General features: G+C 43.9%; 1 protein-coding gene across 2 annotated transcripts in view; it reads left to right on the top strand.

Moving 5' to 3' along the window:
- PKIA (cAMP-dependent protein kinase inhibitor alpha) overlaps positions 1–24206 on the top strand; it is a 99731-nt gene that overhangs the window by 19584 nt on the left and 55941 nt on the right. Inside the window, exon 1 of one of the 2 annotated variants that reach the window (XM_040433414.1) lies at positions 23645–23754. The exons of the other annotated variant lie outside the window; for it this stretch is intronic. The gene's annotated coding sequence lies outside the window, so the exon portion shown is untranslated. Of the gene's footprint in view, positions 1–23644; positions 23755–24206 lie in introns of those variants that run through there. 2 annotated transcript variants of the gene reach the window in all.

Here is a 24206-nt window from a genome sequence, read left to right as displayed (position 1 = left end):
AGCACTATTTAGTGCCTTTTGCGCTGTGGCATTAGAAGAATTCTGATATATCTGACTTTTAGTCTAACCAGACTGTCTGTTACTCTGTAACTCCTCTAGCGCCGATCTATGGAAACAGTAGGTTTAAAGAGCACACCAAATGCTTAAAATAATTTCTTTATTAACTTTAACTTTTCTTCATATAACACTGCCACCTCTGCAGCAGATAGTCCATGTACAAAACATGTGTTGCATAAAGATTCATAAAATGGCGGTATACATAAGATGGTGGTTCAACTGTTCAATCTTGTCATTCAACATAAAATGGTGAATATGTTTCTCTCTTCAGTATCTGTACTCTCACTTTAAGTTATTTAAGCACTTTATGATCTCTCTGAGAGGTATATCTGAGGTCTAACTAATAGTTCTACTTGCTGAATTTGGTCGCAATTTGCAGTATGCAGTCAGCAGTAACTATTGCAGATTGGTTGAGTATGATCTGGTATGGTTGTATGCAATTTGAATTGCAATATGGAATTTGAATTTGCAATTGGTGGAACTTTAAGTAAACACACATATAACTGGTTCAGTATACCGTTATAATCACTACATTAATAATAGGAACATTATATAACTGTTCTAAATACCTATTTTGGCCTTTCTGCTTACATAAAACAAAGCTCTTAGTGGAGTGAATGTCTGTTCAGCTCCTCTACTCTGGTGCAATAATTCTAGCAGCTCCTGCTAGGGGGATTTCCAACACAGGCTGTGTGTGAGGGGCTGGCTGTGATTAGTCAAACTCCTGCTGTATGCGAGCTTACCTCACATTATATAATAAATCTTAAAAGGCATACTATGTTTTCTGCTTCTGTGAACACAAAATATAACAGTTATATGACATCCAAACATGAAGTCACTGTAAATAACTCTGCTTTTGTCTTTAACACACAAACATAGGAACTGTATTAAGGTTATTGGCGGGTCTAGCTGCATAAACACACAAGCTATATTAGCAACCTAGGACAGGTATTAGCTGGACAGCTACACTCACACCAAATTACCTATAATTATATTGTAACGGGGTGCCGAAGGCGCACTCAGTCTCCCATCACCCGCAGACCTGCTGCTTAGCTTCAGGAGCGAGGATCTGTGTTTGACCTCGTTCCCAGGGCGGCTTTGCTAGCTGGGAGGCTCCCTGCTCCTAGATCTGCCTTGAGCGCCGAGCTGATCACTCGGTGCTCGACTGGTCGGTCTGTCGGTCATGTGACGCTGGCCACGTCACATGACCCTCACTCCCCACTATAAATACAGGCAGCCTGCTGGCCACAGGTTGCCTGTTAATTTAGGTTACTGGCATTTGTTGGATACCTGTATACTTACCTGATCCTATTCCCTGACGATCCTTTGCCTGCTTCTCCTGTACTGCGCATCCCTCCTGGTATTTTGACCTCGGTTTCCACCTGACTATTCTTTGTGGACTCCTTTGGTACTTCTCGACTCTCCTGGTATTTATGACCCCGGCTTCTCCTGACCATTCTTTGCTTATCCCTCTGTACTGCGTTGTCCTCTTGGTTTTGACCCGGTCCGTTCACTATCCGTTATTTGTCTTGTCAGTCCTTCCCGCACGTATCCTAAGTTAGGGACTGCCGCCCAGTTGTCCCCTGTCATCAGGACTCGTGAGGCAAGTAGGCAGGACCAGGGGTGAGGGTGGAGCGCAGTGGTCACTATCCTCTCCCCTGTGTGTGTGTGTACCTGACCATTACAGATTAACAGGCCCAATAACCACTGTATAATGAATCCTCTGGTGACCCTGACTGACCATGTCTCTTATCTGACGCAGATGGTGCAGGAGCTAGGGGGAAAACTCTGTTCTTTTGAGTTAGGGCAAGGTTCTTCCACTCCTCAGGCCTCCAGTCCGCATTTTGAGCCCCAGATTAAGCTCCCAGAACCCTTTTCTGGAGACCAGAAGAAGTTTCTCTCTTTTAAGGAGAGTTGCAGACTTTACTTCCGTTTGCGCCCTGTGTCCTCTGGCCCCGAGAGTCAACGCGTGGGCATTATCATTTCCCGACTACAGGGTGATCCCCAGGACTGGGCGTTCTCTTTACCTGCTGGCGCCAGTTGTTTAATTTCTGTAGAGGGGTTCTTTCAGGCCCTGGGTACCCTCTATGATGAACCAGACAGGGCTCTGGTAGCCGAGACGGCTCTAAAGGCACTGGTTCAGGGCAATCTACCTGCAGAGGATTATTGCACCCAATTCAGAAGGTGGTGTGTCCCCTCAGGATGGAACGAACCAGCCCTGAAGAGTCAGTTCAGGTCAGGTCTGTCTGATAATTTAAAGAATCTTCTGGTCAGTTATCAACTTCCAGAGACCTTAGAGGAGATGATGACCCTTGTTGTCCGAGTTGACCGACGGGTTAGAGAGAGACGACAGGAACGACAGTTCTCTTCCCAGATGGTGGTCCAGCCAGAGGAACCCATGCAGGTTGGCATGACCCGAGGGAATCTTCGCCGCAGACGTGGAGAATGCTTTTACTGTGGAGATCCTGACCATTGGATCAACCAGTGTCCTAAGAAGGTCCTGTCTGTCAAGTCTCCTAAGGCAAGGCAACCTAAAGACCAGGTACACCCTGATTTTTCTAAATGTAAGCTTTTGGTACCCATTACGATTTCTCTGGTGGTAGATAAATGGCCGGGTAAGGCCTTTATTGATTCTGGCTCAGCAGCCAGCTTTATTGACTCTGAGTACGCTGTAAGATTGGGTATTCCAATGTTTGCTTTACCAACTACTATCCATGTCATGGCTATTGATGCTACTCCTCTTATTGGTGGTTCGGTGAGCTCATGTACCTCAGAGATTTCTCTAACCGTGGGTGTGTGCCACTCAGAGAGATGTTCCCTTTTAGTCCTGGAGAACCTACCAGTTGAGGTGGTACTAGGGTTGCCTTGGCTCCGACTACATAACCCCACTATAGATTGGTTCAAGGGGGAGTTGGTGAGATGGGGGCCTAAGTGTGACTCGTGCTTGTCTGTAGTACAGGCTGGGGTCTCAGTAAAGTCTGATACTTTACCCACTGTTGTTAGGGAATATTCTGATGTATTCTCATCACCAACCCTGGAGGTTCTACCCCCCCATAGACCTTATGATTGTACTATAGAGCTAGTAGAGGGGGCCAAGTTTCCTAAGGGGCGAATTTATAATCTTTCTAAGCCCGAACGCAAGGCCATGGAAGATTATATTAAGGAGAGCCTTGGTAAAGGGTATATCAGACCTTCTGTCTCTCCTATGGGGGCAGGGTTTTTCTTCGTTAAGAAAAAAGATGGTGGTCTTAGGCCATGTATCGATTACCGGAGATTAAATAAAATCACTGTCCAGAATAGATACTCCCTCCCATTGATTCTGGATTTATTTAACCAGGTTCTGGGGGTAACCTGGTTTTCCAAGATTGACCTGAAAGGGGCATACAATCTAATCCGAATCAAGGAGGGAGACGAATGGAAGACGGCGTTCAATACTCCGGCAGGACACTTTGAATATCAGGTGATGCCTTTTGGACTCAGCAATGCCCCAGTTGTGTTCCAAAACTTTATGAATGACATTCTTAGGGAGTTCTTAGGTAAATTTGTTATTGTCTATCTTGATGACATTTTGATATTCTCTCCTGACTTCGAATCCCATGTGTCTCATGTTAAACAAGTATTATAGGTGTTGAGGGAGAATCAGCTATCTGCTAAGCAAGAGAAATGTGTCTTTGGTGTACAGGTGATTCTGTTTCTAGGGCATGTTCTGACTCCTCACGCCTTCAAGACGGATCCTGGTAAGGTACTAGCAATTAAGGAATGGGTAAGACCTTCATCCTTAAAGGTCTTACAATGGTTCTTAGGTTTCGCCAATTACTATCGTAAATGTATTATGAATTTTTCTGTAATTGCTAAACCGTTGGCCGACCTTACTAAGAAAGGGGCGGATTTGGAGAATTGGTCTACTGAGGCCATTTCTTTATTTGAAAAATTAAAAAAGGCATTCAGTAGCACTCCCATTCTGATCCAGCCTGATCAGGAGAGACCTTTTATTGTGGAGGTGGATGCGTCCGAGGACGGCGCAAGAGCAGTCCTTTCACAAGGTCCTGCTAGCCTCACTAACCTGAGACCGTGTGCCTTCTTCTCCAGGAAATTCTCTCCCACGGAGAGAAACTACGACATAGGGAGCTGCTGGCCATTAAATGGGCATTTGAGGAGTGGAGGCATTTTCTGGAGGGTGCAAGGCATTGTGTAACTGTTGTCACTGACCATAAAAACCTTATGTTTCTCGAGTCTGCTAAGAGGTTTAATCCCCGTCATGCCAGATAGCCTCTGTTTTTTACTCGTTTTGATTTTTCCATTACGTTCAGGCCAGGAAGTAAAAATGTGTAGGAGGACGCATTATCTCGGAGCTTCCATGCTTTTCAACCTACTGAGGTACCACCTGAATCCATCCTACCAGCAAAAATCTTCATAGCTGCTCTAACCCAGGATATCTCGGCTCGCATTAGGTCTGAACAACATCTGGCACCGGTATCCACCCCAACAGATAAGTTGTTTGTTCCCGCACAATTTAGTCTCCAGCTGTTGGGTGAGTGTCACGATTCTGCCTTTTGTGGACATCCGGGTGTTGAGGGCACTAAGGATCTGGTTTCTAGATCGTATTGGTGGCCCACTCTAACTAGGGATATCAAGTCCTACGTGTCAGCCTGTGAGGTTTGTGCCAGGTCCAAAACACCTAGGACTCGCCCTGCTGGTAACCTACGACCCCTACCCATTCCCAGTAGACCCTGGTCCCATATCTCGATGGACTTTATAACTGAACTACCGCCGGCGGAGGGTAAGAATGTGGTTTGGGTAGTGGTCGATAGGTTTAGCAAGATGGTCCATTTCATTCCCCTGTCTAAACTCCCGAATGCCAAAACCCTGGCGTCTATTTTTGTGAAAGAAATTGTTCGATTGGTATCCCGGAAAATATTGTTTCTGACAGGGGTGTGCAGTTTGTGTCCAAATTCTGGAGGGCCTTCTGTCAAAAATGTCAAATTTCATTGTCTTTTTCCTCTGCCTACCACCCTGAGAGTAATGGGCAGACTGAACGCCTTAATCAGTCTGTGGAACAATTCTTGAGATTGTATGTTGCTGATGACCAGCAATTATGGGTTAAATTTCTTCCATTGGCTGAATTTGCTTTGAATAACCGTGTCAATTCTTCTGCTGGGGTTTCACCTTTCTTTTGTAACCATGGTTTCCATCCCCATTTTCATTCTGGGTCATCCGTCTCCTCCTCTAACCCTGAGGCGGATAGGTTCTCCTCTGAACTGTGCACAATTTGGGCCCGGGTTCAATCGAACTTTGAAAAGGCTCAAAGTTCTCAGAAACTCAAGGCCGATAGGAGACGTTCAAGGGGGGTGAATTTTCAGGTTGGGGATAAGGTATGGTTGTCCTCCAAGAATCTCTCTCTTAAGGTAGATTGTAAAAAGTTAGCTCCTCGTTTTATTGTACCATATAAGATCACGGAGGTGATTATCCCGGTATCATTTAGGTTGGAGCTGCCCGAGTCATTCCACATTCATAATGTGTTCCATAAGTCTCTACTTAAAAAATATTTTGAACCGGTAGTACCATCGAAAGCCTCGCCTCTGATTCACTGGAAGGGGTATGGACCTGAAGAGAGATCTTGGGTACCTGCCAGGGAGGTTCATGCTCCTAAACTTGTTCGAAAATTTCATTTAGAACACCCTGAAAGGCCATCGCCTGAAGTCTTAGGTCCGGTGGCCCCTCGTAAAAGAGGGGGTACTGTAACGGGGGGCCGAAGGCAGACTCGGTCTCCCATCAGCCGCAGACCTACTGCTTAGTTTCGGGAGCGAGGATCTGTGTTTGACCTTGTTCCCAGGGCGGCTTTGCTAGCTGGGAGGCTCTCTGCTCCTAGGTCTGCCTTGAGTGCCGAGCTGATCACTCTGTGCTCGACTGGTCGGTCTGTCAGTCATGTGACGCTGGCCATGTCACATGACCCTCACTCCCCACTATAAATACAGGCAGCCTGCTGGCCACAGGTTGCCTGTTAATTTAGGTTCCTGGCGTTTGTTGGATACCTGTATACTTACCTGATCCTGTTCCCTGACGATCCTTTTCCTGCTCCTCCTGTACTGCGCATCCCTCCTGGTATTTTCACCTCGACTTCCACCTGACTATTCTTTGCGGACTCCTTTGGTACTTCTTGACTCTCCTGGTATTTATGACCCCGGCTTCTCCTGACCATTCTTTGCTTATCCCTCTGTACTGCGTTGTCCTCTTGGTTTTGACCCGGTCCGTTCACTATCCGTTATTTGTCTTGTCTGTCCTTCCCTGCACGTATCCTAAGTTAGGGACTGCCGTCCAGTTGTCCCCTGTCATCAGGACTCGTGAGGCAAGTAGGCAGGGCCAGGGGTGAGGGTTGAGCACAATGGTCACTATCCTCCCCCCTGTGTGTGTGTGTACGTGACCATTACATATATGTTCTTAGTGGTAGGGCTTGAACATGAATTTAAGGAATTTTCCATCAGGTTCTCAACTTCCAAGTGTCTTTTATCACTCTAAAGTAGAATGTGGCGAAACCAACCTCGCCACTGGGTTTTGGAGAGGCCTGTTTATCCGCCTCTTTCCTCAGGATTATGGCCCATACTAACTTTTAAACCCCTGAACCTATTCAAGTGAATTTTGGATAGGTTTGTCCCCAAGTTATACGGTTTAAATTGATGTAAGTTATATGTATGGCCAATGTAAACTCACAAAGTTGTAACAATTTATAATAAGTGTAACTTGTCAGCTTGGGAGGAAAATGCTGGGTGTGTTTCTATTGTGCCATTGTCCCATTGTGTGTTTAAATGGTGATGTCTGTCCTGTTGTCTGCACATGTGTATTGGTGATTTTTCTTTGTCCTGAGAGATAATTGGATTGCCCCTCGGTTGTTTCCGGGACAGAGGGGAGGAAACTATGATGCATTGTGGGGATATGTTGTATCATTGTATGTGTTGTAAATTACTGATTGGTTATATTTCAAACCCCTGTGGGCAGTACTATGTTTGTGGTTTATGAATAAAAGAGGCTGTACGTGAAGTACAGTCAGACCACTGCTTGACCCTCAACACGGATCCGCTGTATGCTGTTAGAGATTGATTGCCAGGAGTGTAAGCTGATTCCTGTTCGTCTGCTAGCAGCTATTCATGAGGTTCCAGTTTGGAGGGCTACTTTGTATCCAGTTCGGGAGTTTGGTGTTCTGCAGTAGCTGTGCCTGTCTCTCAGAAAAGGGGCATATCGCCTAAACGGATTTTAACCCCTTGTCTGCTGAAACGGTCCGTTACATAGAACAACTAACTTCTGTATAGGACGTTCCAATTTGAGTGGAGTAGTGAGACATTTTCCCCTTTTGTCAAGTTTTGAGTCTCCTATTTGTAACAACACTCTTCTTACTAGTCTGTCTTCATCCTTTTGAACTTCTAGAACTTTGGCCAATTTCCATTGACTTTTAGGTACCGTGTTTTTGCCCTATAAGACGCACTGGCCTATAAGACGCACCTACATTTAGAGGAAGATAATGAGAAAAAAATATTTTTAATTTGACCTAAGATCAAACCAGCAATCAGACCCCCAATATTAATCAGACCTCAGCTGACAGCCCCAATCAGACCCCCCAATGTTAATAAGACCCCAATAAAACCTCAGATCAGACCCCCAATCAGACCTCAGATAAGAGCCCCAATATAAATGAGACCCCGATTCAGACCTTAGATCAGCCCCCATCTTCGCATCAGCCCCCAGCCTCTCATCAGCCCTCCACCAGCCCCCAGCGTCTCATCATCCCCAGAGCCTCTTATCAGCCCCCCAGCCTCTTATCATCACCCCAGCCTCTTATCATCACCCCAGCCTCTCATCAGCCCCCAGCCTCTTATCATACCCCAGCCTTTTATCATCCCCCCAGCCTCTCATCAGCACCCTAGCCTTTCATCAGCCCCCCAGCCTCTCATCAGCCCCCTAGCCTTTCATCATCCCCCAGGGCTCTTATCATCCCCTTCAGCCTTTCATCATCCCTCATACCTTGTACACGGGAGCAGACAGAGACGGAGCAGGCATGTGTGGCAGTAAAGCGCTCTTGTGCTCCCACCAATGTTGTCACTGAAATATGCCGGCCGGTCCCTGTCAACCAGCCCGAGACAGGGCCGGCTGGTCTCTGACAGAGTACACTAGCTGCTCTACACCCTGCACGCCACGGCCGATCCCCATCAGCAAGCTCGCGCTGCGGGGCGCTGGGCTCTCTTTCTTCAAGTAACTGTCGGGTACATCGCAGACTGCTGTTCCTATGCAGAGCAGGCTGCGATGTACCGCACATAGTCAACGCGGCGCACATTTGCTATTTGTTTGCACTGTATTCACCCCATAAGAAGCACTAGCTTTTTCCTCCCATTTTAGGGGGGAAAAAGTGTGTCTAATGGGGCGAAAAAAACTGTAAATCTTCTTCTTTTACCAACACTATCTCACTAACTTGGACATTTTTTCTGGGTGTTTGCCATTTACTTCTTAGCATCAGATTGGATAAGTACTCTTTCCTCCATCTATTCCAAAACTGTTCTGATAGATATTGAACTCTTCGCCATCTCCTTTTAGCATATAAATCCTCTTTGGTGAACTTGCCAGATGGTGGCTGTATGTAATCAGACTTAAGTTGAAGTAGATGGTTGATAGTTAAAGGGTCCAAACTTGTTGGGTCATTGATGTTATCAACTGTAAATGGACAACTGTTAACAATAGACATTACTTCATAGAATAGGGTCCTAAGTGAAGCATCATCTATTCTTCCGGCATTCTTTTTTAACACTGAATTTAACACATTTCTTACAGTTCTGATTTGCCTTTCTCAAAGTTCTCCTGTATGGCTTGCATGTGGAGCATTTATGTGAAAATCACATTGTTTCTCTAACAAATACTCAGTTGCTTTTTCTTTATCGATCTTTTTTAGAGCTTTCTTCAATTTATTCTTTGCCCTGACAAAATTAGATCCTTGGTCAGATCTAAGCTCTCTGACAGTACCTCTAATGGCAAACATCTCAAGGCATTGATGAATGTGTCAGTTGACATACAGTATCTTCTAACATTCCCAGGTGAATTGCTCTGAAGCTTAGACATGTAAATATTAGTCCATATGCAGAATCAACAGTCCATGGGTAGAATTGTTGGATGCTTCACTCTGCTAGGTAATGATGCATTTTCCAGTCTCCCTCCCACCTTCAGTATACCATCCTGCAGAACAAGATTAAGCTTGTACAATGGGTGGTTGTTTGGAAGCCTTTTAGGTTTTTGACCAAGTCTCTTCAACTCTTCACTGTAGAATCTCTGTTGAATGAGTCTTATAACAATTCCTTCTTTCTGATTACCTTTGCCAAACGTTGAATTCGAGCTACTACATTTATGACCGTTTTCCATTTTGAACATCTGGCTAGTCTTTCAAGTATGTCATCTTGACACTTGGCAGCAGTGCTCAATGTTTGTACAACTTTTACTTCTGGATCACCCATAGACAATTCTGTGTAACCTTTACTGGCCGTGATTTCCTTTTCCCAAAGAAACTCTGGACCGATGAACCAGTTTAGATTTTTCAATTCTGTTACATTTAGGCCTCTTGAAGCATGATCTGCTGGGTAATGCTTTGTTTCAATGTGATGCCAATGTTCTGGATTTGTTATTTCCCCAATTTTCTCAACTCTGTTGGCGACAAAGATATGGAATCTTCGAGCTTCGTTGTTTATGTATCCTAGGACAACTTGTGAGTCTGTCCAAAAATATTCATCTATTTTCAATTCCAATTCGTCTTTCAGAAACTTGATTACTGATGCTGAAACTACGGCTGCTGTAAGTTCAAGTCTTGGTATTGTCTGAATACTGGTAGGTGCAACTCTTGCCTTCCCCATAACCAGGGCACAGTTTATCTTTTCTTCTCCTATCACTATGATGTAGGAGCACTGACCATAACCATAACTACTGGCATCTGAAAAAAGATGAAGTTCTATTTTCTTGTACTTTCCTAAATCATGAGGTACAAAACATCTGGGTATCCGAACTTCCCTCAAGTTTTGCAAGTCTCTTATCCAACTCTCCCACCTTGGCCTCAAATTTTCTGGTATGGGCTCGTCCTATCCCAACTTCTGTCTGCACAATTCTTGTAGTATTTCATTTGCAAATGCAAAATACAAATGCAATAGCACTCTGCAACCGGCACTCTGCCCTGCCTCTATGCTGGATGTTGAATGAGGCATTGGTGTACATTTTGGCCAAAGCGTAATAAGCCACTCACCACGTCAAGGTCGCCTCTATGAGTGGTCCCTAACACTAGTACCTACCTGTTATGGGCCATGATAGCCACACAAAGTCCAGGGAGCGCAGGTACAGCATGCATGCCAGGCACACTCTACTTTTAACCCCGCCCGGTGCCGTAACAGCTTTCATCGGATCCAGGGATGCAAGTACCAACATGCATGCTGAGCCCACTATATACTTCTCCTGGAGCCAAATGGCTACTGGTAGGCGCTGTAAAGACGGACTCAGTTTTATACTGACTTTAAAACCAGCCTCCAGGGCAGACTAACTGGTCAGGTGTACATGACTGCATGGAGATCGCCACGCCTCCAATATATACTACAAAGAAAAAATGTGGGGGATTCAGTCAGCACAACCCTGTATGCAGGTGCACATCGCTATGGCGAAATACATATGCAAATGCAATAGTACTCTGCAACCGGCACTCTGCCCTGCCTCTATGCTGGATGTTGAATGAGGCATTGGTGTACATTTTGGCCAAAGCGTAATAGGCCACTCACCACATCAAGGTCGCCTCTATGAGTGGTCCCTAACACTGGTACCTACCTGTTATGGGCCATGATAGCCACACAAAGTCCAGGGAGCGCAGGTACAGCATGCATGCCAGGCACACTCTGCTTTTAACCCCGTCCGGTGCCGTAACAGCTTTCATCGGATCCAGGGAAGTATTTCATTTGCTCTGAGGATTACTGGGGCCAAGAATGCCAATGGATCATATCTAGAAGCCACTGCGGAAAGAATGATGCGTCTAGTTGCAACTTTCTCTTCAATAGATACTTCAAAGAAGAACTTGTCATTCTCTACATTCCATCCCAATCCAAGTACGTTCTGAACTGGAAGATGATCATAATTGAGATTTACATTCTTCATTGTTGATGCACGTTCAGAGTCACTGATGGATTCCAGTACCTCTCTGATGTTTGAGATGAATTTGTGAAGGCGCAGGTTTCCACTTGCACATAACTCTTGACTTTCTTTCACTAGTTTGATTGCAGATTCTGTGGACTCTAGACTTATGAGACCATCATCTACATAAAAGTTTTTATTCAGAAAATGTGCTGCTGATGGGCAATTCTTTTCATTCTGATTGGCCAGGTAATTCATACCATAATTGGCGCAACCTGGAGATGATGCTGCTCCAAACAAGTGTACTTTCATTCTGTATTCTGCTGGCTCTGTATCTGTATCTCCATCCTCCCACCATAGGAACCTCAGGAAGTCTCTATCTTTCTTCACATGAAACTGGTGGAACATCTTTTCAAGTCACACATGACCGCTATGGGATACTTTCTGAATCTACAGAGTACTCCAGGCAAAGTGCTTGTAAAATCTGGTCCTTTTAATAGATGATGGTTCAATGCAACACAGTCGTACTTTGCTGAGCAATCAAATACTACTCTAATGTTATCTGGTTTCTTTGAGTGGTAAACACCTTGATGTGGGATGTACCACACTTTTCCTTCTTTAGGTTGATTATTAACTTTCTCTGCATGTCCTTCTTCGAGGATGCCTTCCATGAATTTCAAATAATCATTCTTGAGTTTAGGGTCTCTTACCATCCTTTTCTTCAAACAAGAGCAAGATTTCTGTTATTTGGCAGACTAGGTCATTCTCTAAAATGTAAGGGCATTTCAAGATGACCTTGTTGATTCTGCTTAATACTTTATTCTAGAGTGTGTACAAACTTTATGTCTTCTTGGGATACACTCTTTTCTTTAGAACTTATGTCTGCAAAGTCGGATTCAAGGATCATGATTACTTTTGCTGGACTTACAGTTGGTAACTCTTAGACAGATATTCGATGACACAAATCTGTCACCTGTTTTGAGTTTGCGATCTTCTGTTTTCCTCCAACAACACCCCCATCCTAGATCAGTTTGAACAGCGTAGGGTTCACCCTTTCCTCCTGTGATTATCTTTCATGGTACCAAGGCTTTGGGACAATCGTAGCCTATCAACAGTCTAACACCAAACTCCTTCAGCGGGGACATTTCATGAGATATGACAAATAGGTGCTCCCATTAATTGGCTGTTTAATAGGTAGGTATGCGATCTCAATCTAGAGGTATATCCTCTTTTGTATAAGCTGGAGGTAGATCTAATGTGCAATTAGAATGAAGTCCTCTAACTCTCAGTCCTTTGACCCTTTGTCTGTTCACTAATATGTCTCTCCCGGTCATTGTGGTGAGTTTAAGCTTCACTGGTTCTATAGCCACTTGTAATTTCTTGCAGATTCTATGATCAATGAAGGTGACTTCACTCTGGGCATCCAGTAGCGCATAGGCGTATACCTTCTTGTTACTACTTTTAGGATTTAAAATGCAAACTGGTACAACCATTGATGTGCCGTTGCTTTCTCCTTCCCTCACTCTGCAAGAGAATACCGATACTTTCTTTACTTCCTCAGTATCTTAGGTATTGAGGATTTATCCTTCTTTGGACGTTCTTCATATAGGGGTGTAGGATGGTGTCCTTTGCAAATGCTGCATGTGGCCTTTTTCTTACACTCCTTAGTAACATGGCCTTTTCTTAGACATCCGAAACACAGTGGTTATCCAGTACAAACCTTTTTTTTTTTCATCTGCAGACTTCTCCTTCAATTGTTGGCACTTGTGTATGGAGTGGTTCACTCCACAGAACATACATTTGAAGGTAGTCTGAAGATTTGTCGGTTCTGTCTCTCTACTGATCCCAGTAGTGACTTTGGACTTGCTCTCGTAAGCATCTGGACCTTTGGCTGCTGTGTTTGTTGCAAAGCTAGTTGCTCTTGCACGTCTTATATCTCTCACAGGCCTTTCTTCTAAGGATTTTAAAACGTAAGATGCTGTTACTGGATTACATGCTATCCTATTCCTTATTGATGAACTCAGAGAACTCTTTAAAACTTGGAAAGTCCTTACCTAGATCTAACTGTTCAGTCACATAGCGATTCCATCTAGAAGCCACTTCTTCAGGTAGCTTAGTTAGCATCCTGTGGTTTTCTAGATAATCGTTCAGTACTTCTATTCCCTGTACATGTGGGAAGTCGCAGGGGTCCGTCATTGACGGAAGGTACATGTCACCGAGGTTCCTGGCCTCGGTGAGATAGGAACCGGTAGTTTAGTGTGTCCGCAGCAGCTAGGCTGGCTGACAGTGTTTTTTACTTAGTGTGGCTGTAAAGCCGATCCGGGCCGGTTCTTATTGGGAGCAGCCCAAAAGCAGGGTTGTTTGCCTTTTCCCGACGTTCCAGGCCAGGTTTTGGGCTGGGAATAAAAACCCAGCCAGCAGTCACAGCTGTGTGTGGATTACCCTGCATTTTCATAGTGGAACTGTGAAGCACTGTGGTCTTGGGTTCCAACCAGTTGGTAGTGTGCTTGAGAGCCGCACGGTGAAAATCAGGCGCCCTGAAGCCTGCTGTGGACTGCTGTGGATTGCCATGGACAAAACAGTCCGCCAGGTGACACGTTTGTGCTGAGGACTTTATGTGGTGTGAATTAACACCAGGACTCTGCACAGTGTTTTTGCTTTATTGCTTTTTCTGTGAATAAACACTGAACTTTTGCTTTACTACCGTGTTCTTGCCTCTGTACTGCGTCCGCTTACCCTGCCTACCAGAGAAAATCCCTACAATTGGTGGAGGATGCGGGGAAGTGCAGTGAGGCTGGCGGGAACGCCAAAATATTTTTGGTTTAGATTTTTGGGCACGGTTGTATGTCAGTTATCAAACCAGCTAAATTCAAACCTGTGTAATGCGACAAAATGGAGGCTGTTGTGAAGGCCCTCATGGAGGCTAATTTGCAGCAGCAAGATACCAACCTGAACCAGCGAGAGGCTAACAAGCAGCAGCAAAAGACCAACCAGTTGCTGCTACAACACGTGATGGCTTTGCAGACAGCAGGAGCGACCCCAAGCGTCCACAATGCCCGGAAAGCAGTCCGTGCAGCGATCCCTAAGATGACACCCACAGATGACATCGAAACCTACCTGGAGATGTATGAGAAAGTGGCCACCAGGGAAAGGCTGCCCCAAGACCAGTGGGCTGAGGTCGTTGCTCCTTCTCTGGCATCAGAGTCTCAGCGGGTGTATTTAGACTTGCCGGACGATCAAGCGGCCGACTACCCAAAGGTAAAGGGTGAGATTTTGGCAAGACTCGGGGTCAATGTGCTGGTCCGGGCCCAGCGGGTGCATCAGTGGGGGTTCAACCCGGCTAAGCCCGTGAGACCCCAGTACTATAACCTGCTCAACCTTTTGCAAAAGTGCTGAGCCCCACTGCTATGGTGGACCGGTTGTTAGCAGATATGTTTTGAAGGGCTCTGCCACCCCCTCTCCAGCAATGGATTGGCCAGGTCTCTCCAGGTAATGCGCTTGAGATGGTCGACTTGGTGGAGCGCTATGAGGCGACCCGGAACTTGAATGGGGGTTCTTTTGGGAGGGGGGCAGTCAAATCCTGTAACTCTCCACCCTGGATCCGGCGACTGGTGCCCACCAAACCTGCCCGGGATGTAACCCCTGTGGACCCCGCTCCAATAATTTGCTAGCAGTTTTGGGAGCCTGGCCATGTTCGAGCTGACTATCCACATCAGGGGGAACCCATGGACACGAACTATGGCTTCCGTCAATCATTGTATGCCAGGGAACTGTGTGCAGTGGGTGCTCCATAATCTCTGAACCACCTGTGCCAGGTGGAGGTGGGAGACACTCCAGCGGAGGCTCTGTTGGACTCAGGGAGTCTGATGACCCTGGTAAGGGTTTCCCTGGTATGCTCCGCTGAGTACACCGGCTGTAAGGTCAGAGTCATATATATACATGGGGACTTAAAAGACTACCCCACTGCTATGATGACTCTGTCCACGGTTTCCGGCAGGTGGACCCACGAGGTGGCTGTCGCAACCAACCTACGTTATGAACTTATAATAGGGAGAGACTTCCGGGGCTTCCCGGCACTGTGGCCGGTCACGAGAGTGACTGATACCCATGAGACAGGGGTAACCCTAGCAGAGTGGCACTGCTCAGGGGGAGACCAGAACCCTGGGAACCTGAGTCCGAAGGGCCAGCGGTAGGGGTGATTGCCACTTCGGTGGAAGAGGGGGAAACAACCCCGCTAAGTGTAATGGTGGGAGACATGGAGGACTTGCCGCCGGGGCCTGAGCTGGCAGACCTCAATGTCTCCGGGGATAATTTGGGTACGGCACAACACCGGGATCCAACCAGTTCTTATTGGGAGCAGCCAAAGAGCAGGGTGGGTGGCTGTTCCCCACGTCGTAGGCCAGGTTTTGGGCTGGGAATAAAAACCCAGCCAGCAGTCACAGCTGTGTGTGGATTACCCTGCATTTTCATAGTGGAGCTGTGAAGCACTGTGGTCCTGGGTTCCAGCATCTTTAAGGTCAGTTTTTCCAGCATCTTTGAGGTCAGTTTTCTGGGACTTGATGAACGTCTTAGTTCATCTGTTCGGGCTATATTTGTTTGAGGCAAGACTAATGCTGCATCAGACTCTTCTACCTCCGACAGGTTCCCTTGCTCTTCAACTTCTACTCTATCTATCTTTGTATCCTCTAACAGTGGCATGGTAATACTAGGTTCAGACATTTTACTTTAAATGCTATAACAATCAATAAAAATAATAAAATGCCTTTCACTTTAAATGCCATATTGACAAATGCAGAAATAAATGACTTTCACTTTAAATGTAACAGGGATAAATTGAGGCAATAAATGACTTTCACTTTAAATGCAATAGAGTCCATGTATTACAAACTGTCCTTTGTCTTTTATTCCTGAACATGAAATGAAAATGTCACTTTATACCAAAACCTATGTGCAATGATAAATAATAAGGAAAGCTCTGACCTTCTAAAGAGCAGGAACAAATGTTTGTCTTAAAGGAGACGTGTCTTTTCTTGATGGTGTGATGCTCTGCACTGACTTGCGATGCTCTGTGCAGACTTGCGATGCTCTGTGCAGACTTGCGATGCTCTGTGCAGACTTGCGATGTGCTGGCTTGGATACGCTGCTGCAGGCTTTGGGTCTAGTGGTGGGAAACTAGCTGGCTGCAGTACGTGGTCTGCGGTGTGGGCACTTTAGCTCTGGACTTTGGCCTCCCACCATACGTCTCTTTCTTTCTCTAGGGATCGCAGGAGGGTTGGCGCTCTTTCTCTGACTATTTTGCCTTTGCCGTTCTGCCACTTAAAGAGTCGGCTGCAGTTTGACTAATGCACACGTTCTATGGCCTCTAAGGTAGCTCCGCTGAGGTGTCTTTGATTGCTCGCTCAGGGAACAGTTGCTGCGCGGCAGCATATGCTTGCGCTCTGCTGCTCTAATGCGCTCTTTACTGTGCAAGTTGAGGAGCGCTACCACTTCACCCTCTGAGGGTAATAATTCCACTGTGGCAGGCGCAACATTATGAAATGTCTTTTGCGCTGTGGCATTAGAAGAATTCTTATATCTTTGACTTTTAGTCTAACCAGACTGTCTGTTACTCTGTAATTCCTCTAGCACTGTTCTATGGAAACAGTAGGTTTAAAGAGCACACCAAATGCTTGAAATAACTTCTTTATTAACTTTAACTTTTTTTCCTATAACACTGCCGCCTCTGCAGCAGATAGTCCATGTACAAAACACGTGTTGCATAAAGATTCATAAAATGGCGGTATGCATAAGATGGTGGTTCAACTGTTCAATCTTGTAATTCAACATACAATGGTGGATATATTTCTCTCTTCAGTATCTGTACTCTCACTTTAAGTTATTTAAGCACTTTATGATATCTCTGAGAGGTATATCTGAGGTCTAACTAATAGTTCTACTTGCTGAATTTGGTCGCAATTTGCAGTATGCAGTCAGCAGTAATTATTTACAGATTGGTTGAGTATAATCTGGTATGGATGTATGCAATTTGGATTGCAATATGGAATTTGAATTTGCAATTGGTGGAACTGTAAGTAAACACATAACTGGTTAAGTATACAGTTATAATCACTACATTAACAATAGGAACATTATATAACTGTTCTAAATACCTATTTTGGCCTTTCTGCTTCCATAAAACACAGCTCTTAGTGGAGTAAATGTCTGTTCAGCTCCTCTACTCTGGTGTAATGATTCTAGCAGCTCCTGCTAGGGGGATTTCCCACACAGACTGTGTGTGAGGCTGGCTGTGATTGGTCAAAACTCCTGCTGTGTGTGAGCTTACCTCACATTATATAATTAATCTTAAAGGCATACTATCTTTTCTGCTTCTGTGAACACAAAATATAACAGTTATATGACATCCAAACATGAAGTCACTGTAAATAACTCTGCTTTTGTCTTAACACACAAACATAGGAACTGTATTTAGGTTATTGGCAGGTCTAGCTGTATAAACACGCAAGCTATATTAGCAACCTAGGACAGGTATTAGCTGGCCAGCTACAGAGGGGGCATGTGACGTATTCTGGGGTTATGAGGGTGCAGATCTGTGTGAGGAGCTTCATGGGGTGTAAATCTGTGAGGGAGAGTCGGAATCGACAGAATGTAATGGTGTTGTTAGTACATTATTACAAGATTTGGGGCCCTACTTTTGATTTTGCCCAAGGCCACATTTTGTCTAAAATCAGCCCTGCCCATCCATACCATGTAGATTGTAAGCCCTCCCGGGCAGGGCCCTCTCTTCTTTTGTACCAGTTTGTAACTCGTCTTGTTCATGCTTAGTGCAATTGTCTGTGTTATGTATGTATACCCCTTATCATATGTACAGTGCTATGGAATGAATGGCGCTTTAATAATAAATCATAATAATAATTAGGGATGAGCGAATCGACTTCGGATGAAATATCCGAAGTCGATTCGCATAATACTTCATTTGAATACTGTATGAGTGGACGCTCCGTACAGTATTAGACTGTATTGGCTTCTGTGAGCCGAAGTTATTACTTTGCGAAGTCTAACGAGACTTCGGCTAATAACTTCATAAATCAATTTCTACTGTAATAAACCATTTCCCGAACTCGGGTTCGGTTCCAAGTAGTACCCTAATAATAATAATAATAATAATCTTGTACTTTAGGGGGCATGCTCTCTATGCTATGAATATTCATCTCGCTTGTGTTTAGCAGTTAGTCATTATTTGTATTGTTTGCTTTGTGAATTCGGAAAACATTTGCTGTTTGACTGTCTGGATATGGTTTGTTACATACGGTTGGAAAAATATGTGTAATTTCTTCAACCCAAACACCAATGTCTGGCTCATCCGCTGGCAAACATTAGGCAATATGTTCAAGTGGGCACATCACAACATCACATACTTACAATGGTTATTGGAAAAAAAATTATTTGCAAAGACAGAAAATTCTGTCACAAATGAAACAATACTAAACGGTGACGGCACGAAGCATTAAAGGGGTGCCATGCTGCCTTTTTTCTTCAACAAGAGATCAGTCGTGCCATGTATAGTGCAGCAGTTTTCTGCTATGCACATTGCTCAGGGCAAACATTTTTGCTATCCTTGTCCTGCACATATATCATTGTATAATACATGTCCCTCGCAATAAGACCGTTCCACCGTGGAGATGAAATTAACAGAAAGGCGTGGCAAATAAGGCTCATGAGGAGTGGCAAAATAACGATTTACCTGAATATTGGAGTTATTTATAAAAAAACTGGTGTAAAGTAGAACCGGCTTAGTTGCACATAGCAACCAATCAGATTCCATCTTTCATTTTCCATAGGAGCTGTGAAAAATGAAAGATGGAATCTGATTGGTTGCTAAGGGCAACAAAGCCAGTTCTACTTTATACTAGTTTGATAAATGACCCATATGTCCTATTTATGCATTGTTTAGACATCCACTAGTCATCATGCCTTATGCTGCCACTGACTTCAATGTGAAGAGAAAAATGTCCAGTATCTTAACTGTATCTTAACTTGTACAGGTCATGATTAAGAACCCGTCGGTTCGAAAGGTGTTGACCATTTAATGGTGTCTTTCATAGAGCTGTAATTTTAATGGATACTAATAAATTCGAGTTTTAGAAGATTTCCATTGCTGGACATTTTTTCTTCACTTTGAGGTTCTCACTCCAGGAGTCCGTGGCAGGTTTTCTTCCAACAGAGAGAGAGTGTGCATTTGTATTTGTTTCAATAACTTCAAAGGTCTGTCACTCAAGAGCTAATTATTAGATGATTTTTAAGAATTTATTTTATAATAATCCCAGGGGCAGACTGGGCCCTGGAAAAAAGCTTTGCCCCCAAAGGCTATCCCTCTGTGGTGGCCATCAGTAGCTGCCATTTTCCATCCTTCTTCTCTAGTTGTCTCTGATTAATGGAGCAGGGGGATAATGTATATGGAGCAGGGTGCTTAGGAGGTAAAATGTGGGCCGTAGGAGTTGAATTCAGGAGGTCATGTGTGGTCACTGGCCAGGTACATGAGTACCTGATTCTCACAGAGTTAATTACCACTGAGAGCTCATTATGTACCCGGCCAGTGGCAGAGAGGAAGGCTTGGGTGGCCTCCTGGGCAACGACCCACTGGGAAATTTCCCTGTAGGGTCTATGGCTAGTCAACACCTGATAATTGCGGTCCATGCTGGAGAAGAATAATGTTTATTCATGAGTTGGCACTCCTGACAGTTTTTCCTGGGGAGAAAATTAATGAGAAAAATGTCAATCATCAGCAGTTGGACACAGAGATCAGGAGCTCATTAATAACTGTGACTCCTCTTAGGCAGCCCATGACTCTTCTCCAGCATGCACTGTAAAGAGCAATCAATGTGGACAGTATGAAGACGATGACAAGTCCACTTTTTAGATTTTTTATTAAAAATAGCAGTATAAATGTACTTTAAAGAAAACTGTACATCAGATACACTTTGCTTGTCACAACCTCCCTTGTCCATTTTGAAGAGAGCCATTAGGCAAAACACTTAGAAGAGGTCGTCCAGATCCTGCCAGCGAAGCCACTGGTGCTCCATCAGTCAATGTGAGTGACATCACCGATTGTATATTAGTAAGGAGTAAGGAGATTTGTTATTGTATAATGTGATCTGATTATTAGCGTCTGATTCTAGATGGAGGGTTGGGCAGACTGACCCAAAACACTATACACCCAAGCCCATAGCATCTTATTAAACCTGATACGATCGCTTAGAATTGGTTCTTCTGATGGGCCCATAGTTCAGCTCTGCTTACTCAACCAAGCAGACATTTCTAGCTGAAAGGTCTGCTTTTGAAAACTTACATAAAAAAACATAAACTATTTTAAATTATTAGATGAGTCAATGGAAATAAAATTTACACCTCAACACTATCCATCTGGACGCAATTTATAATGAGTAGTATCACATGACAGATGTTCTCCCACATCTTCTGTTTGCCATTGTGTGCCCTCTTAAACACTTACAGGGTATGTTACTGTTCCTAGGTCTCTGTGAGATTTCTTTTTGTATCACAACAGCTGATAACCCTGTCCCCTTCTCATATTCATTCTCGCTTGGCACCAAACAGCAGCTGTTTCTGTATGTACCAGATAACTATTCTTCTTAATAACATTAAATTAACCCCTTCAGATTTTTCATTTTTGTGATTTTGTAACACCCCAGAGTGGTGTTACCACTTCTGCACCCTGCTACTGTCTTTATTGGTCTAACATCATGTCATCTTATGCATTTATTCCAGGTCCTCCACAATGTGCATCTATAATATTGTTTTCAACTGTTATGTTCACATATAATGTGCCTGGTTCACCAGCAGGTGGCAGAAAATATGGCAGAGCTAACTTAGAAAGAATGGAACCTTCCATTCCAGTCTAACCCCCCCTCTGGAAAGAAGTGGGCAAGTCCTACTTCCTGCAGGAAGAGTGGGGACCAATTCTAGTTAGTCTAGCTTACCCCCTGCTAGGGGACAGGTGTGCAGGGGGCACGTCTCTGCTGGACGTGCCCACGCCAGCCAGAGCACCTTAAGCTCTGCTGGCCATGGAGGCCAAAGCTTAGAGCCTCAGGAGCCAGGAGGAAAGTTCCCTGGCCTAATCTAAAGACAGACCATAAAAAGAGAAGTGCAGCATACAGAAGAAGCAAAGTCATACAGTCAGCCTGTCAGTACAGCAGAGCCAGAGAGAAACAGATGTAGCATAGTCTAGTTTGCCTGACAGTTTTAATGCTAAAGCCTGCTGGAACCAAGACAAAGCCTGTAAACTGTTTATGGAGAAACGTTTACCAAAGTAAAGCTGCTGTTCAACTACATACAATGTCTGGACTCCTTCAAATCCCTCAATTATTCCCCCTATTTATTGCTTCGGAGCCAAAGTCTGGGGCCCAGCGGTATCCAGGTAGGAGCACCGTGACACACATAAAAAGACATTTTAGGCCACACTATACCACTCAGCATTCCTATACCTGGGACACGCGACATAGAGGGCCCTAGGGGGAGGCGCCCATTGCAATTTCATTTTTCAGTCCCTGCCATCCTGGAGCTATAACTTTTTTATTTTTCTGTTTACAAAGCCATATGAGAGCTTCTTTTTTTGAGGTGCAAGTTATACTTTATTGTATTGTTGCATACAATATAGGGAGAAGGTGGAAAAAATTCAAAATGAGGTGGAATTGGGAAAAAAACACAATTCCTCCACAGTTATATGGGTTTTGTTTTTAAAGCCCCCTATGCGGTAAAACCAACCTGTTCCCTACATTCTCTGAGTCAGTATGATTACAGCATTATCACTTATTTATATATTTTATATATTTTTATAGTCTGTTACTACTGGAACAAAACTTTGAATAAAAAAAATGTATTCTTCTCATTGCCATTTTTCTGACCCTCATAATTTTTTTATAGCTATGTACAGTATACAGAGCCGTGTAAGGGGCTTATTTTTTTGCAGGGCAATCTATATTTTTTATTGATACCATTTTGGCACATAAATAACTTTTTTGTCGCTTTTTATTTTAAAAAAATTTATTCACCGTATGGGATAAATATTTTTATATTTTGATAGTACGGACATTTTAGGACATGGAGATGCATATGATGTTTATTTTTTACTTTTTATTAATTTTTTTAATTCTAAGGAATAGGGGGTGATTTGAATTGTAATATTTGTAAAGTTTTTTTTTCAATTTTTATAAACTTTTTTAGCCCCCCAGGGGGTCCATAATATTTGATCTTTAGATTGTTTTTAGCTTGCATTGATGTGCATTACCTCTACTGTACATTGTAAGCTCCATTTGCTATCCTATGGATTATTGCCATCTGGAGGCCTCCATAGGAACTACAGCTATGATAGAATGTTTTTATTTCAGAGCATCAGCACGAATGAACAGCATGCACCAATTGCCATGTGGGGGAGCCATTCCAGGTGCTCGCTTCTAGGTTTTCAGCGTTAAAGGATAACTGTCACATTTAGACCCTAATTTCAATTTTCATATATGCAATGTGGAACCTGCATTCCCTGAATCTAATGGAGGCCAGTATGGCATCAGTGGAGGTAGTATTTAGTGTAGGTTCCTGTCCTAAAGAGATGACCTTGTCGTTGGAGGACAGGCACAAATGATTTCGTATTTGCCAAGAATATCATATTTATAACACATCATTTTCATTAGTACAGTTTCTATAGTGAGTATAACATGATTGTATTTACTTGATTATTTGTGTTTGCAGAGCGCTGTTGCATTGTGTTTGTTTTTGCTTTTGTGCTTTCAGCCATGGCGACGTGCACCAGCGCACTGGGATGTGCTGACCTTGATTTCTATCTTTATAGAATGTCAAATGGCGGCATTGTACTAAGACCCATGTCCACAGACATATACTGTTTGTTTGTGGAGGTGGGCTGCTATAACCTGTGCACTAATCTGTACAGAAATAGCTTGTACATAGCTACATTTCCATAGTTGCCAACTGTCCCGAATTTGTTGAGACTGTCCTTGATTTCCCATTGTCTCGGGCTGGAAATGGGGGGGGGGCTGATGCAAACTCTGCCCACAACTGGGTGTTTCCTGGAAGGTTGTAGGTGGTCCTGGGGGTGGGGCTTATATGTCCCAATTTTACCAATTGCACTTTTGGTAAGTATGCATTTCCTGTCTCTGAAGATAATGAGAAACTTGAAAAACAGGGACCAGGCACAATACCTGGAAATGCTAAAGCATTGCAATGCCATAAGAATAGATGCCATATGTGGCGTGCACAGGCAGTGGCGCCACATGGTGCATATACGACAATGTGGAGAAATCTGAGTGTGTTTGTGTTGGATCTAGAAAGTGGAGAACTGAATTATCTGGCTGTGTGGACTATGTCATTGGTTAAAACACCACTTATGGGGACAGCTGTCACAGTCTTTAGCAAGTGATGACATAGCAAACCATAAATAGACCGGCAGCAATGGATGTCGCAGGGTGCCAGGCTTGAGATGTAAATATCACCCTTAAGGCCTCCTCCACGAGGATTCTGTAAGCAAGAAACCGAAAAGTGAGTAGATTTTGCTATCGGTTGTAGTGAAGTATTTGCTGTTACCGACCGGCTTGCACTTTATTGTCTGTATATAGGTCAGGCTCATGGATCGTAACATGAATCACAGGCTGAGTGCTCATATTTCATTACATGCTGAAGCTTAATACAGTATCATATGCTTTTTTAATAGACTCATGCTTTGTGATATATTTTTGTATACTGCTGCTGAATGACAGCATTAGATGCATTCTAATATTTGCTTTGGTTGCATATTGAGTGTACACCGGATCATCATATTCCTAAAATATCTCATAGATATAAACCGATATAGATAATTGGTTAATGCCAAGTCCCAAAAATCTAAATATAACCATAACAAAAAATAAAGGACCCTTAAAATACACAGATTTATTGCATTCATTTAAAATAGACTTAAAGAGACTTACTACGCATATACGCAGCACTAGACC

Source organism: Bufo bufo, chromosome 5 (genome assembly GCF_905171765.1).
Source record: "Bufo bufo chromosome 5, aBufBuf1.1, whole genome shotgun sequence".
NCBI lineage: Eukaryota > Metazoa > Chordata > Amphibia > Anura > Bufonidae > Bufo > Bufo bufo.
The sequence above is the reverse complement of the archived record's forward strand: the minus strand, read 5'-3'. Positions and strand labels throughout refer to the sequence as shown.